The sequence below is a fragment of the Penaeus vannamei genome, chromosome 34 (assembly GCF_042767895.1).
Source record: "Penaeus vannamei isolate JL-2024 chromosome 34, ASM4276789v1, whole genome shotgun sequence".
Lineage (NCBI taxonomy): Eukaryota > Metazoa > Arthropoda > Malacostraca > Decapoda > Penaeidae > Penaeus > Penaeus vannamei.
The window spans coordinates 6354870-6372369 of NC_091582.1; the positions used below are offsets into that span (position 1 = coordinate 6354870).

The window sequence follows — 17500 nt, forward strand, 5'->3', positions numbered from 1 at the left end:
TTTATTTTCATTTAATAATTCGAATTAATGCAAAACTATACAGGTTCAGTAACTGAGCTCTTAAGCGCAAACACATTTCTCACCAGCCAGAGGGTCTACATCTCTAGGATAACCATATAAGAACTTGACCCTTAAGAGCTTGCAGGTGGAATATAATGGACAAGTCTCCACCTCGTATTTTACGGCGCAGTTGTCTGTCTGTTTGTCTTTGTGTATGTGTCTGTCTGTATGCCTGTCTTTGTGTGCGGTTATTTGTCTGCCTGTCTTTGTGCCTGGTTGTCTGTCTGTATTTGTGTCTGGTTGTCTGTGCGTGCGTGTGGTTGTCTATCTATCTTTGCATCTATCTACCTACCTGTCCTTATACCTCGTTATCTATCCGTCTATCTCACAGATCACATATCCGTTCGTCAGAGTCTCATCCTCTCCCTGTCTATCTCCCTGTCTATCGAAGGGGTTGGCGAGGAGTACCTAAGCCTAATGGGTTGATGGATGACTGCTCAATGGCTGGCGGGTGAAGCTGATGACTGTTAACAAGCGACTTTGCCCCTTATGGCCCCAAGCATGATACTGTGATGTTACACTGATGTTAATCCTTGCGATGTGACAGTGTATGGTATAAAGGGAGAGTGTGAAGTGTGTCCAGTCGTGAGTATAGGAATTTAGAGGACTAATATAAATTATAAGTAAACGAATGAATAGATTGATAAGTAAATAAATGGATAAATTAATGAGTAAGTAGATAAATGAATAATTATATAAATAAATGACTTAATTAGTAAGAACATAAAGAATGATTATGTAAATAAATATACAAATAAACAAATAAATCCAAAAATGAAAATAAAAATAATAAGATACACAGACAGATAAATGGATATATAGATAAACAATGCAGGTAGGTTTTGAATACATGTTTATCCTACAAGAAAAGGGGGCGGGATAAAAGAAAAAAAACATACTTATTGAGAAAACACCCCAAAGACATTCACTTTATTTTAGCTCAAAAACATAATTTCTCCCCCTACTTTTAAAACTCCATTCGTTAATCCCGCTTCAATGACCATCCAAGCAACACGAGCGCCCCTTAAGTGTCCTCATAAGCACCAATCACAGCCCTTTATTGTTTTTTAAAGGGGCTGCAACCCACCAATCAGCGGCGCGCACGATCGCTGAGTGCACCCTAAGGAACGCCCCTTCTGACTCCGATTTTGATCGACTAACCACGCCCTCCTCATTAGCTTTCCATTAGCTCGTAAGTGAGGTTCAAGATGGGCTTTATATGGGCCGGAGGGAACTTAGATGAAATGACTCCATTAAGCGCGAAATTAAGCGTTAATTACTGAGCAAGTGATTTGACCGCCTTGCAAAACGGGCGGCAAAAAGACGCTTTTTTTCGTGTTTATAGAAAACGGGAATATGGGAAACTATTGTATATTTTATGTTTCACAACCGTATTGTCTATCATACAACAAGCAAAATGTTTATATCTTATGTTAACATTTTGTTTTGATTTTATTATAATCATCAATGGCAGAAACTCTGTTGTTTGTAGTGTAATATATTTAGATGTCACATAGAGAGAAAAAATATGAATACAGAATATAGTACGTAAAATATATATGACAGTAATGTCATACCCGCATGTGAATCGCTCATATATAATGGAAAAATAATCATTTACTATTCGTTTCCATTCTTCACTGCAATTCTTCCTCAATTTCATTTTTGCAATAAATTATATCTTAGATTTGAAGAATATTAAATACTCAGATTTCTAAACTGATAAGATATAAAACCACTAATAACAGATGGTTGAAAGGAAATATGATCTTTATGCTAGTATACCATACGTGTCACTTTACCTGTGCTTGTCAACGCTCTTCTCTTCTCCTCCGTTACTGCTGAAAGTAAAAGAAAAGATAAATTAGAAAAAAACATAACATCATTAGCACAAAATAAGTATTAATATATAACGATAAAATCATAAACCACCACTAATCCTTTTCATATTAACATTAACAAAATCAACGCCAACCCCAATTTTGGAAACCAATAATAAATTAAGATGTCAAATAATGTGAAAATAACTGAAGCATTTCGGTGATATCGCAGTGAGTTTTTTTTCTTTCTTTCTTTCTTTTCCTTCTTCTTGAGGGAAAAACTAGTCGAGAATATAGACCATTGGAACTCGTGCCAAGAAGACCTTGTTCAGGATTGGTGGAACATTCGTATCTCTGAGTGACATTAACTCACCTTCACTTACATGTTAATTAGGAAACGGGATTGGTAAACTTAAATGGATGGGTGATTATAGGCGGCTCTGGAGGTGGGTGGGCGTCTGGTAATGAGAAAGAGATCATTTCTCAAATCACGCTTCATAATTTAAGAGTATAATCAAAATCCATCAAGAATACTGTTTATATATATATATGTATGTATGTATGTATATATATATATATATATATATATATATATATGTATGTATATACATATACATATTGCGCGCGCGCGTGTGTTTGAGTGTGCGTGTGTGCGTGTGTGTGTGTGTGTGTGTGTGTGTGTGTGTGTGTGTGTGTGTGTGTGTGTGTGTGTGTGTGTGTGTGTGTGTGTGTGTGTGTTGGTGCGCGCGCGTGTGTTTGAGTGTGCGTATGTGTGTGTGTGTGTATGTGCGCGTGCGTGCGTGCGTGCGTGTGTGTGTGTGTGTGTGTGTGTGTGTGTGTATGTGTGTGTGTGTGTGTGTGTGTGTGTGTGTGTGTGTGTGTGTGTGTGTGTGTGTGTGTGTGTGAATATATATATATATATATATATATATATATATATATATATATATATATATATACATACATAGTTTAAATAATATAAAGTTTACTCTGTATGAATGGAGACAATATCCAAAGTGTATAAACAATCTAATAAATTTTCCCATCGCTCATTATTCAGCCGCCAATCTGCACGCCAAACTCGCCATAACGTTCCGGCGCAAAATTACCACCGCGAGCAGGTAATAACTTACGTCTCAAGTGATTTTCTGACGTACCGGAATAACTCGGGCCAATAACAAGATACGTCGAGACCAAGGTTGAGAGCCTAAGGGTCATTTCTTACCTTTATAAGGGTGATGAGCTCATTACTATGTAACAGACAGTTCGACCTTACAGGAACGTGGGTGCCCCCTCACGGTTCATGCCGTCGATAACAACGCCTTCTATACCCCCCCCCCCCTGTCTCTTCCCTCTCTCCTTTCTCCCTTCCTCCTCTCTTCTCTTTCTCTTCTTCCTCCTCTTACTCTTCCCCATCCTCCTCCTTTTCCCTTCCCTCTTCTTTCTCTTCCTCTTTCTCCTCCCTCTACCCCCTCCTCTTCATCCTGCCCCTCTCCCTTTCCCCTCTTCCTCCTGCCCTTCTCCCTTTCCCCTCTTCCTCCTGCCCCTCTCCCTTTCACCTCCTCTTCCTCCCTCTTCCCTACACTTGCATCCCTCCTTGCAAAGAGTCCTACGAAATCTGGCGCATTCCCCCCTTGAACACTGTCGAACATTCATCACAGGATACCATTTTATTTCCTTTGTAAAACACCCATCAGATACCTCCCTCTTCACCTCACAGATGCCCCTCTCTTCACCGGGGTTTACGCTACTTCGAGGCGCAATGCTTTTAGCCTTTTAAGTACAAGAAAAGAAAGTAAATTGTTATTTTCACGCTGGTTACTGCTCGTTCTGGATGTCAAGTATTTCCCACCAGATGCAACGCGGGCGGGAAGGATGGCGTTCAAGTGATAAATTGAGGTTACTGCAAAGGGCATTAAGGTCGATTATATCGAAGAGTAAATACCATTTTGGAAATCACTGCTTATATAAGGTTCTCTAAATCTGGCTAGCATTCCCGTCTTGTTTTTAAGGCTCTCTCAGATGCAGCTGCTTATTGACAGCTGTTCGAGCATGACAGGAAATGCTTGTTCGGGGAAGGAGAATGGGAGAGAGAGACCCATTCTCTCTTCAACAAACGCCTCGTGTCTTGAGAAGTTATCAGCTTCTACGGAGAAGCGAAGCTAATGTAGATCACACACACACATGTATATGTATATATATATATATATATATATATATATATATATATATATATATATATATATATATATATATATATGTGTGTGTGTGTGCGCGCGCGCGTGTAATAGCATGCGTGCGTGTATGTGTGTCCATATGTGTGTATGTGTGTGCGTGTGTGTCCATATATCTTATTGTTGTTTTATTCACACATATATGTATTCGGGCCATTACAATTTCTCTTTCATGTATCTAATGTATGCGAGCAACTCACGGCCGCTCTTACCTGTATAAGGTCTGTGACCTTTTAAATCTCATCTGATTGGCCTCTTACTAGTACAGACGTGATTGAATAATAGCAAGGTAAAAGGCACACTTCAGTTCAAAGGCGATATGACACAGACACACCCACGCACACACACACACGCATACACAAACACATAATCAAACACACACACGCAATGACACACATACATAAATCAAATTACACACCCACAACACACGCACACGTACACACACACACAACAAACGCACAGTCAAACAAGCTCACCTGTCACCCACAACCGCGACGTGAATGTCAAAACCACCGGGTGAAGTAAACAATCCTCAAGACGCCATTTCTCATCCTCTCAGTCGATGGATAGAGAGAGCGGGAAGTGGGCGGTGGGTCGTATAGGAAGGGGCGTGGGTGGGGGGTGGAGGTGCGTTCGTATTGGAAGGGGCGTGGGTGGGGGGTGGAGGTGGGTTCGTATTGGAAGGGGCGTGGGTGGGGGTTGGAGGTGGGTTCGTATTGGAAGGGGCGTGGGTGGGGGGTGGAGGTGGGTCGTATAGGAAGGGGTGGAGGTGGGGTCGTTTTGGAAGCGGGCGTGGGGGGAGAATGTGTGGGGGGTGGGACCGTTGGGAAGGGGGCGGGGGGGGGGGTGGAGGCGGGATCGTATAGGAAGGGGCGTGGGTGGGTATGGGGTGGGTGGTGGGATCGTATTGGAAGGGGGTGGGTGGGCGAGGGATCGTGATAGAAGGACCATGATTGGGGAATGGGTGCGCGGTGGGTTCTTATGGAGGTCGGCGTGAGTGGGGAATGGATGGGCGGTGGGTCGTATTAAAATAGGCGTGGGTAGGAGTGGGGTGGGGTCGTATTCTGGGGGCGTGGGTGTTGGTCGTACAGGAAGAAGGCCCCTAAAGTCAGGGGACCGACTACCAGGTTTGTCAGGAGTGTCAGCAGGTGACTGGGCGGGGTCACAGCCAGGTCAGAAGGTGAGCTGACGGGACCGAAGGAGTGAATGGAAGAAGGGGAGGGGGGGGGGGAGAGGGAGGTGTAATGACCTTAACAACCCTCCCGTTTTCTTTTTATAAAATAAAACCTAAAACAACAAATTCTCAGCAAAGAAACGGTCACCATTTTTACAATCATACAAACAATAGCAACATCAAAAATATCGATAATATTTTCAAACTTTCCCACTACCCCCCCCCCCTTCACCTTAAGCTCCGCGCCCCTCCCACAGGCTCATCAAGTACTGATGAATGACCCAAAAGCTATATTAGCAATCATCATTAACATCTTCATTATCCAAACAAATAACAGACCTCCTCATTTAACCTAGCGTCTAATATGGGTTTTTGCTTTCACTCTGTCAGAACCTCAGTAATTGTTTACATAACATTTTGTCTTGAAACAATCTATCTTCACAACATACCATCAACACATATAACCCCGAACACCTGTCAGCATATACAATACCTACAACATCCAAACATTTTCCTTGAGAACTACAGAACCCAAGCATCATTGAGCCATCGAAAACAGTACTTGGATATGCCCCGCCCTTCCCTTCGAGATGACCCAGTACCCACGTACCCTCAACATCTGCTTTAGTAACCCGAACATACCCCCGCTCCCCCACTATTAACTTCAAGTAAAATACCCAAATGCCCTGTACCATAATACCACGGGCACATACCAAACCCTCTCCAACATCCGTGGCAATACCCAGAACAGAATACCCTAAACACCCGTATATATACCCTAATGCAACACTCCAACACCTGACACAATACCCACATACCTCAAAATACCGTCCTTATTACCCATCCTAATAACACCTGTTTCACACTTTCCAGCACCTGTGCCACGCCTGCCCACAAGACCCCAATCCAAAGCCCATAAAGAAAAGGTTAACGGGCGGATCGTGGGCGTCCCGAGGAGGGAAATCAAGTGTTATGGTCACGCCCGTCGACTCTCGCCTCTGCAGGAACAACCCGCTAATGGTAAGACGTCGTATAAAAACCTCCTTCGGCGATAACTTCGACTCGGCGGACGAGGTCGTAACGGTCGTAACGGCCCCGAGTTTTGAATCTTATACAAAAGGCGGCTCTTTTTAAAAATCATCGAAAGGGAGAAATATCATCTGGTTATTTCAATGCCGATTTTCTTGAATAGGTGTGAAAGATTGCATGGATAAATAAACGATAATTTTCTATGAGTAGATATCTCGTATGGCGTCTTTATAGCCATAAAATGTATCCCCGCAGCCAATACTAAAACCCTAATAGTTATCTGCTTGCTCTTCTTTTATCATTACACCAGTCCTCATGATGACGTCATCACCACCATCAGTAACAGCATATCTCCATAATATCCATTACGATCTACACCATAAGCTCCATCCTTACCTACAGTGAGGTCACAACCCACTTAGAAGGGCTTGTAATCAAGGTAAATGTGAAAAGATTTATCGTATGCTAATATCCGTTAAGAAAAAGAGGGAAGAGTGTTGAGTGATTGACGGTAAATTGCATCTTTAGGATAATAAGACGCGGATTTATCTCTCTTCGTCCTCGTTCTCGTTGGAAATTATCCTTAACCATTATCCGAGTCAAAAGTAATTGCAGAGAAACGAGAATGAATTAGGAGGAGGCATGGGAATGATAACTATGATAACGAAATTATTAGGAGAATAACAGAGATCTTGCATTCGGGGATTCATTGTAAATGATTAATTAAGATATGGAAATTAATAAAAAAACAGAAGAAAAAAAATATGTAGAGCTAATATTTCCTAATGGCGAATAAAGGTTAAATATTTTAAAGACTAATATGAATAAATAAAGACACATCCAGATGGAAAGTGTCCAAAGGGGAGAGGAAACAAACCGGCAATATAAATGTGAGAACAAGTAAAGAAAACAACAACATAGTAACTACAATAACGCTAATTAAAAAAAAATAATAGTAATAGTTAATGAGAATAATAGCAACAATAATATAGAGGGTGGGCATCGGCTGCAGGAAAAATGCCCCAAGAGCAGAAATGAGCGAGGCGACGACCTAACCTTGCGCCGACACGTAGTAATTCGGCCTAACCTCGCCGATGACGTAAGCATGGCCGTAATGACGAGCTAAGTATCGGCTCTAGTCAAGAACGTCACATCCCTCCGCCTGCATAATGGTCTGTCGTCCCGTTGTCAGGTAATGTCAACTTGAGCCTTATGGGAAAAATTGAATCGGAGCGGTTTAGGGATCGCGTCGCTGCCATAAGGACGATTAGCAGGCGCGACAGAAACGAAATATCGCCCTTACTGATCGAGATCGTCTCGACCCCGCCTTGGTCCCGTATGCCGAAAGGTCGAGAAAGTCTTCACTATTACACGCTCTTGAATTTCGATTATCATATTCATGTTTTGATTCGAAATAAGTGATAGGAATTGGAGAATTAAAGATCTAGATCGGATCAATCGCCCAATCGATAATAAAACCATCTTAATACGATCTGATCCGTGATTAAGTGTTCGCCATTCGGGCAGCAGAGCGCGGCCGACTGGGTGTTGCCGTTCTCGTAAATCCTCGAAATTTGCGAGAAACTGCGAGTTCTACCTGGAGCTATGACAGGCTGTTTTTTCTTTTATTTTATTCTATTTGTGTGTGGGCGTGAGACAGCAGCCAAGAAGGCGTCGTGGCCCATTATTACCGCTGGATTCGACCTTAGGTGTGGTCACGAGTAACACAAACATTCCTTCTTATATAAGCATTCCTAAGCCGTGCACAATGTAGATCATCATTGAGATAAACAAATATTAAAAATATTCGGCTCATTTCTTAAAGAAAATAAACAAACACACACTCACATGCACACATACACACGCACACGCACACATACACATACACACGCACACACACACACACGCACACAATCACAAACAAACAAAGAAACGCACACACACACACCTCAACCCTTCATTTGTTTACGTAAAGATGATGAGCCTTTTAAGTGACGTGATCAGGTGGCCTGTGACGTCACACGCCCCGCTTCTACGGTATCCTTCTAAAATTATAATCTCAAGATCTCGGAGTTGCTCAGATATCTGCATTCATGTCACAAGAACTCTTCAGTTAAGAAAAACAACCTCTCCATTTTCTGGGGGATTTATCTATGAATTCATTTATATAAAGTATTCTTTAAAATGCATATTCGTCTATAAAATGAATGATAATAAAGCAGAGAGGACGATAATAACAATGATCACGATGATAGACGAAATAAAATGAAAAATTAATCTCACATAATTTTTCCATAACGATAACTCTTTACCTCCTTCTGCATGTTATCAAGTCTCCCTCTGCAATAACTTACTTCTCAATACAGGTTATGTTAATGTAAGATATTTAGAATGTCTCGGCTGCTGCATTTAACCTTGCGGATGCCATAAAAGCTCAGCGGCTCAGATCCATCGCCTTGGAACATTACTGCAAATTTCAACGCGAATAATGATTGCTGTTGAGATGCGCGAATTATTATTTTTCAACCTTTATCCGTAGTGTTTGATTTGAGTTAGTCTGTTATTTTTTTTATAACGATTTTCGTAACGACTCTCTCTCTCTCTCTCTCTTTCTTCCTTTCTTTCTGTCTCGTTCTCTCTCTCTATATCTTTTTTCCCTCTCTCTTTCTTTCTTCCTCGTTCTCTCTCTCTCCCTCTCTTTCTTTCTTCTTCGTTCTCTCTCTCTCTCAAATAAAATAGGATGAATGACACATAAGGTATAAAAAATCGTTAAAAAATCAGTACATCACACCCTCCGACCTATGTGATAGGCCTATTCCGAGACGGTCTCCTGGAAGGCGCCTCGTGCTTGGAAGTGCGAACCGAACGCGGCGGGGTAAGGGCTCAATGACAAGGGCAGTTTAGGGCAAGCAGGAAGGTGGCCTTGGTGCAGGTAGCCGGGTTGCGGTGAGACGTGAGGGCTGGCAGGGTCAAGGGGTCAAGGGAGGGGGAAGGGGGAGGGGGGGGATTTCCACTCTCCCCTCCCCCTCCTCCTCCCCCCTTTTCTTCCTTACCTTCCTCATCATCATCATCATCATCATCCTTTTCTCTCTCCATTTCAGCTTTCTTACTTTTCTTTCCCTCCTCCTCCACCTCACCATCTCCATCCTTCTCCCTTTTTTTCTCCTCCTCCTCCTCCTCCTCTTCCTTCTTCTTCTTCGTCCTCCACATCTAGAGTCGCCACACTATCATGTCTCGTGGCCAAACCACAGTACAGCCCCCCTTTACCGCTCCCCCGCCCACCCCCCTTCCCCCCCTCCAAGCTATCATCGCTAACTTGTACTTCCAAACACACAGAAACCATGATTAAGGACCGTAACCTTAAAAAAAACGACGACGGTACAGGTAAAAAAAATATTCCTTTCTATTTTTATCTTCGAGGTGGTAGATTAGGTAGATTAGGTACAGTGTCGGTAGATGCACCATGAATTATAACACAATAAACTGGATCCCCAAACGATTTAAAAAAAAATAGAGGGCAACCTTCACCACACTGTCTTCGCTCGCGCTATTAATCTTCTGGAAGCATAAATATCAAATATCCCTTGCTCTAATTTAAATCTAATTCACGTTTAATGCATCGCCAACGCACACACACACACGTGCACACACATACATACACACACAAACACACTTACACCTACATACACACACAAACACACTTACACCTACATACACATACAGACACACTTACACCTACATATACACACAAACACACACCTACATACACTCACAAACACACTTACACCTACATACACACACAAACACACTTACAACTACATATGCACACAAACACACTTACACGTACATACACATACAGACACACTTACACCTACATACACACACAAACACACACCTACATACACTCACAAACACACATACACCTACATACACACACAAACACACTTACAACTACATATGCACACAAACACACTTACACCTACATACACATACAGACACACTTACACCTACATACACACACAAACACACACCTACATACACTCACAAACACACTTACACCTACATACACACACAAACACACTTATAACTACATATGCACACAAACACACTTACACTTACATACACACACAAACACACACTTACACACATACGTATACACCCAAACACCTATACACACACATTTACACCTATACCCGCACACACACACACACGCAAACACAAACACACACACACACACACACACACACACACACACACACACACACACATACAAACACACACACACACACACACACACACACACACACACACACACACACACACACACACACACACACACACACACACACACACACACACACACACCTGAAATGCCGCAAGAAAGAATTCCAAGAGGAAAAAAAAAGCTTGCACAAGCGCATACATAAACAGGCTCAGAACCTGCGTGCATGAGGACACACACGCACATACACAGAGACACGAACAGGACCATAAAATAAGTTCCATGTAAGTAGTTTTTCTCCCTTCCCTCTATTATTTCCTCTCTCTTTCTCTTTCTCATTCTACACCATTTTCCTTCACACTCCCATGTTCCACCTTCTTCCTCATTTTTCTATCTACCTTTTCGCTCTCTCTCTCTCCTTCTATCCTTTTTATCTCTCTTTCTCTTTCTCATTCTACACCATTTTCCTTCACACTCCCAAGTTCCACCCTCTTCCCTATTTTACTATCTACCTTTTCGCTCTCTCTCTCTCTCCTTCTATCCCTTTTATCCCTCTTTCTCTTTCTCATTCTATACCATTTTCCTTCACACTCCCAAGTTCCACCTTTCTTTCCCAATTTTTCTATCTACCTTTTCGCTCTCTCTCTCCTTCTATCCCTTTTACCTTCTGTTTCTGAGAACCCATTATCTCCACCTCATACATTCTTCTCTCGTCTCCTTCTCCCTCTGCCCTCCCGAGACGCAGCATTATCTCCTCATAACACAATCGCGCTGAACAAACACATTTCTCGCCTCTGACATGAGATCATTGTCGGGTGACGACGGTTCCTTAATTGAATCTTCACCCTCTCTCCCTCTTCTTCTGTCGCCGTGTTTCTTCTTCTTCTCCATCGTCTTCTTCCTCCTCCTCCTTCTTCTCAAACAAATATCGTATCACTAACACCATTTTTTTTTTCTATATCCATTTTTTCCCGTCAATTTCATGTCTTCTTCACTTCTCCGAGAATTTGTATGGGATCGAGGCATTGGTATTCACTTTTTGCTTACTCCTCCTGGAGCTCGGTGCAAAGTGTTGCAAGAGAAGTATCACAGGCACTTCAAACTGCATTCTTCTTCCGCTGGTATTTTGGCAAACTCAAGAGAGAGAGAGAGAGAGAGAGAGAGAGAGAGAGAGAGAGAGAGAGAGAGAGAGAGAGAGAGAGAGAGAGAGAGAGAGAGAGAGAGAGAGAGAGACAGGTAGAGATATATTTTAGGTGAAAATAGATAGAGTAGGGGATAGATAGATAGATGGAGAGAGAGAGAGAGAGAGAGAGAGACAAACCCACATCTTTCTCCCACATTTTCGCCATCCTACCTTCTCGAATCTAAAGGACGCTGACGTAATGCACATCGCGTGACGTCCCAACACCTCTCGGGAGCGTCTCAGAAGAGGAACAGAAAAGCGGGCGCGCGTGTGATCCAGCCGACACCGGGGAGAAGACTGAGACGAGGCCGCGAGAAGGAGGATTCTCATAAACGGGAGACCGAGATCCTACAACCTTCTCCCACGTCCTCGCCTCAGTTCTGATCCTCGAGGTGGGGAGAAGGGGGACAGGGAAGGAGGGGAAGGGAGGGAGGGAGAAGGGGGAGAGGGAAGGAGGGGAAGGGAGGGAGGGAGAAGGGGTTATAGGATTACATTCGCTGATCAGACAAGCAGTGGAAGGTTATAGATAAGCAGGAAGGTCGACCTGCAGGGAGGCATGCAGTTCAGCAGGCTGCCAGACACACAACGATGTATTCAGACACGTAAGCATATAAGCAAGCAGGCTGATCTGTAAGGATGCGTGCTGACAGGTATGAAGATAAGCCGGGAGGAGGGAGCACACGGAAGGAATCATGCATGAAAGTCCTGCAGACGCACAAGGAGGATGGCAAGCAGACAGGAGAAGGCAAGCAAACACCATCATCATACACGAAAACAGGCAAAGCAGAAACGTCCGTAAAAACACGCACACGAAAACAAACTTACGAAATCACGTATAAAAGGCAGACGAACTAACAAAAATTTAGATTAAAAGAAAGACCAACAAGTAGTCTTAAAAAGAGTTACATCCCCACCAGGCTTCCTTCACCTGCGAGTGACCGCGACTTCGAAGACGAGAAGAAATACCACAATACCGACTTCCTCTCTCTCTCTCTCCCCCTCTCCTTCTCTCTCTCTCTCCCCCTCTCCTTCTCTATCTCTCCCTCTCCTTCTCTCTCTCCCTCTCCTTCTCTCTCCCCCTCTCCTTCTCTCTATCTCTCCCCCCTCCTTCTCTCTCTCTCTCCCCCTCCTTCTCTCTCTCCTCAGAATCACTCAAGAACCGCGAAATGATTGAAGCGAACGAGGCTCTGATCTGCGTAGGTGTGGCGGCAGCGGTGTGAAGGCGAGGGACACAGGCCAGCGGTGGAACTCAATTTAGAACACAATTGGTCAAGTTTATCATCTCACGACGCCATGTTAGCTCGTGGGCTTCGTGCTAACAATTGGAGAGTTTGTGTTTGTCTTTATCAGTGTGGCTGTCGTTATTTTATTCATTATCATTGCTGTTATTACTGTCATTTATCATTATTACTATAAAAATTATTGTTATAATTGTTATTGTGATTATTATCATTATTATAATTGTCATTATTATTGTTATGATCATCACTATCATTATTATTATCACCATCATTATCATTACCGCTGTTATAAATATCGTTCCCGGCACCATACTTTGCAGCATCATTATCCCTATCATTATCATAATTATTACCTCATCTCTACATTCTTTTTCTCCCTCTTCCCTTTTTCTCTCTTATCTCCTTGTGTGGCGGATAGCGCTAGTTTTCGTTCCCTTTTATTGCTGTTACTGTGTCATCATTTTCATATATTTCCTCCTATTATCTTCACGGTCAAGTGCATCACAAACCTGCGCAGTGTCCTCATCCGTATCTAATCTCATGTCACTTTCATCACTCCTATTACCCTCACCACCATCATATCTATCAATTAATTAGACTATTCTCTAGACCTTTTACTTCATCACGAATCACCACCTACAAACACACCACAAAAAAGTAAGCAACACCACCCTCCACACACGTCGCAATCAAATTCATAAAACAAGGAATGAATAAATAAATCCTTATTGAAATACTGTCCATCTCTCATCACCATTCACCACATCCAAGCAACGCCTATGCACCCGAGTCACCACACCGCACCGTCCTGCATCATCTCTTCATTACCTCTTTCATCACCACCATCCCTGACGTTTCACCATCAACAGTTTCATCACTCATTCTTATCACACTCATCACCATCATCACTTGATCAACCTACGGAATTAATCAGACAATCCTCATTAAAATAATCGTGAATTAGATCATCCCTCTTTAAATAATCCTTAATTATACCATCCCTGTTGAAATAGTCCTTAATTAGAAAATCCCTATTAAAATAATTCTTAATTATATCACAATCCTTAATTATACAATCCACATGAAAAATAATCCTTAATTAGAAAATCCCTATTGAAATAATCCTTTTAATCACACAATCCTCATTATAATAATCCTTGATTACACAGTCCTCATTAGAAGAATCCTTAATTACAAATTCCTCATTAAAATAACCCTTAATCATACAATCCCCTTTAACATATCCCTTCGTCCCCAATCCCTCACCCCCAATCACCACACACACACACACACACACACAAACACAAACACAAACACACACACACGCACACGCACACGCGCACACACACAAACACACACACACACACACACACACACACACAAACGCACCACACACAAAAAAAAAACCGTCACCACATCACCCTCGTCCTCCACCACCACCACCTTTTTAGGACCACTTTCACCGTCGACGTCCTCCTCCCGCAGAAGCCCCTGTCAAGTGGCTCCTGTGACGCAACGCGAGGGGCTGCTCTCCGCGTTTCTACGGTCCAAGGAGCAAGTAGGACCCCTCGGCGCTGACATCGAGTGACTCAAAGGAGACACGCCCTTGTGTGCAACTGCCCGATCAACATGACATATTGCAAGGATCGCCATGAATGGGCGTGTTGGGGACTGGAAGCTGTTGGGGGGGGGGACTGGGGATTTTAAAACTTTCTTGTTTGTTTGTTTCTTTCTTTGATTGTTCTTTCGGCTTCTTTTTTCTATATTTGATTTTCTTGTTGTTCTTATCTTTCCGTTTATTCTCCTGTTTGATGTTTATTCGTTTCTCTCTATTAATCGTCATTATTTTTTATTCTTACTTTTTCTGGTACGCCTTAGTTTCTCATCTTTCTAAACATTTATTTTTTATTTTTTTATTGTCATCATCCCGCTTCCCTGACGTTTCTCTTCTGCTTCTTCATTTATTTTTCTCTTTTTGCTCTGCTTACTTCATTTCCTAGATCACCGCTTCATTAAACATATATAAACATCTGTCTGTTATATATTTCGGGTTCCTATGTTTTTTACTGGTTCCTTATTTCACTAACTATATTGCTCATTCTTACTACATTCACTAGTCATTCTTTCGGGTTCCTACGCCCCCACCGACGTGAACCAATAACAGAGTCATCGGATTTAAGAAAACAGATTTCCATTCACAATTTTCTCCCCGTGCCCTCCTTACGGGATGAATGAGAGAACACACGATTTGTGAATGAACGTGATGGCGGCGTGAGTGCGGTTTGTTACAAGTAAACACGTGGGAAAAAAAATTTAGTAAGTCGGGGCTGAAGGCTATAGCACATGGTGAGCTAGGTGAATGTTGTCATTTCCTTTTTTTTAAAGTTATGTATGAAAATGATAAAAGAATGTTAAGGTATTAAAATAATGATATGTGATCATGTTGGGAGATAGCTTTCATGACGAGTATTATGTGTAATAATGATAATGACAGCGGTAATAATATTATCATTAACAATAACAAAACACTGATGACAATATAAATGAAAATAGTATCATGAAAAACTAACAACATATCTCACAACAATAATGTTAATGAAAACAAAAAAAAGCAACAACACTGACAATAAAACAAATTTTAGAAGAAAAAAAATTACCTACACTTCAAAAACATCCAAATCTTATTATATCCCCCTAACACCCCCCCCCCAAAAAAAAAGTATGAAACCGCAGTGACGAGAGACGGAGAGAAATCTGTCTCACACTTAAGTTTTCCTCGCACAAGTTATCGTCTGCTGAGCTTCTGTTGGCTCTGGGAACTTGGTTGGGTGAGGCTGGGAAAGCTGAGGGCGATAACTAGCATGTATTTGCTAATCAAGGTAGGTAGGTAGGTAGGTAGGTAAGGAGGGAGGGTGGCTGGCAGGTAGGTAGGTAGGTAGGGAGGTAGGTAGGTAGAGAGAGAGAGAGAGAGAGAGAGAGAGAGAGAGAGAGAGAGAGAGAGAGAGAGAGAGAGAGAGAGAGAGAGAGAGAGAGAGAGAGAGAGAGGGGGAGGGAGGGAGGAAGAGAGGGAGGGAGGGAGGGAGGGAGGGAGGGAGGGAGGGAGGGAGGGAGGGAGGGAGGGAGGAAGGGAGGGAGGGAGGTAAGTAAGTAAGTAAGTAAGTAAGTAAGTAAGTAAGTAAGTAAGTAGGTAGGTAGGTAGATTGAGAGAGATGGGTAGATAGATGCAAATAGACAGACAAATAAGTACATAGAGAGATATACATACATACATAGGTAGGTATATGGATGGATGGATAGATAAATACAGACACGGGTAAATATGACGAGATGGATAGACACATATGTATCGATATGAATATACGAATATATAATACGTGAATATACGTGAATTTCATAGTTGAATCTACTCTCGTGTGCATCTGTCTTCTGTAGAAAAATAAGATTATCATATATATTCCAAATTCACAACAAGCCGAAAACGTATGGAAGAAAATGAAAATAAAAAACTAAATCAACCAATAAGATGAATACAGAAGACACAAAAATATTGCTATTCATAATACAAATTTCATCCGAGTCAACAGAGGAAGTTACACGAGAGCATGAAATAATTTGAAATACAAAACGCAAAATGAAAATAATAATGATGATAATAATAAAAACAGAAAAGGGTAAATAGCTGCAATGCAGAAAAGGCTTAACAACAATAAGAGGTTCAAGGAAGGAAACTAAATAAAATATATGTAATGAGAGAGAGAGAGAGAGAGAGAGAGAGAGAGAGAGAGAGAGAGAGAGAGAGAGAGAGAGAGAGAGAGAGAAAGAAAGAAAGAAAGAAAGAAAGAAAGAAAGAAAGAGAGAGAGAGAAAGAGTGAGAGAGAGAGAGAGAGAAATAGATAGACAGAGCGAGAGGAAGAGAGAAACAGAGAGAGAGAGAGAGAGAGAGAAATAGACAGACAGACAGAGAGAGAGAGAGAGAAGAAAAAGAAGAGAGAGACGCATATCATAAGATCACAAAATAAACTAAATCTCTGGACAAAGACCCTCTCCAGCGCTTTGACTGTAACTAATGAGATAAGCAAATACAAAAAAAAAAAACAGAAAAAAAGAAAAACATACGACATAAAAAGGGAAAAAGAACAATAGCGGAAATCCTTCATAAAACCTGTCTGTGTGCGTAGGAGCAGAGGAGCGGGAGAGGAGTACCCCTCCCCCCCCCACAAGCCCCTCCCTCTTTCCTCCTCTTCCTCACTCCCTCTTTCTTGTTTTATCTTCTCATTTCTCATTTCTCACTTCCCCTTCCCTTAATTTTATTTTTCTTTCCTTCTCTTTCTCACTCCCTCTTTCACTTGTTTTATCTTCTCTTTCGCTCTCCCTCTTTCCTTCGTTAGATCTTCTCATTTCTCCTCACCTCTCCCCAACCACTTATTTTTCCTCTTACCCTTTCTTATCATTTCTTCTCCTTTCCTCCGTTCCTTTGCAGTGTCTCTCACTTCCCAGTTTCTCAATTTTCTTTAAACTCTTCCTTCTAAAAATATAT

The 17500-nt window shown here is 42.1% G+C and overlaps 1 protein-coding gene across 18 annotated transcripts in view; it reads right to left on the reverse strand.

Moving 5' to 3' along the window:
* LOC113809654 (uncharacterized) overlaps positions 1 to 17500 on the reverse strand; it is a 258298-nt gene that overhangs the window by 145722 nt on the left and 95076 nt on the right. For 10 of the 18 annotated variants that reach the window (XR_011398115.1, XR_011398114.1, XM_070113571.1 and 7 more), the window contains exon 2: positions 1863 to 1903. The gene's annotated coding sequence lies outside the window, so the exon portion shown is untranslated. Of the gene's footprint in view, positions 1 to 1862; positions 1904 to 11893; positions 12076 to 17500 lie in introns of those variants that run through there. The other 8 variants (XM_070113574.1, XM_070113569.1, XM_070113573.1 and 5 more) reach the window with 6 other exon arrangements.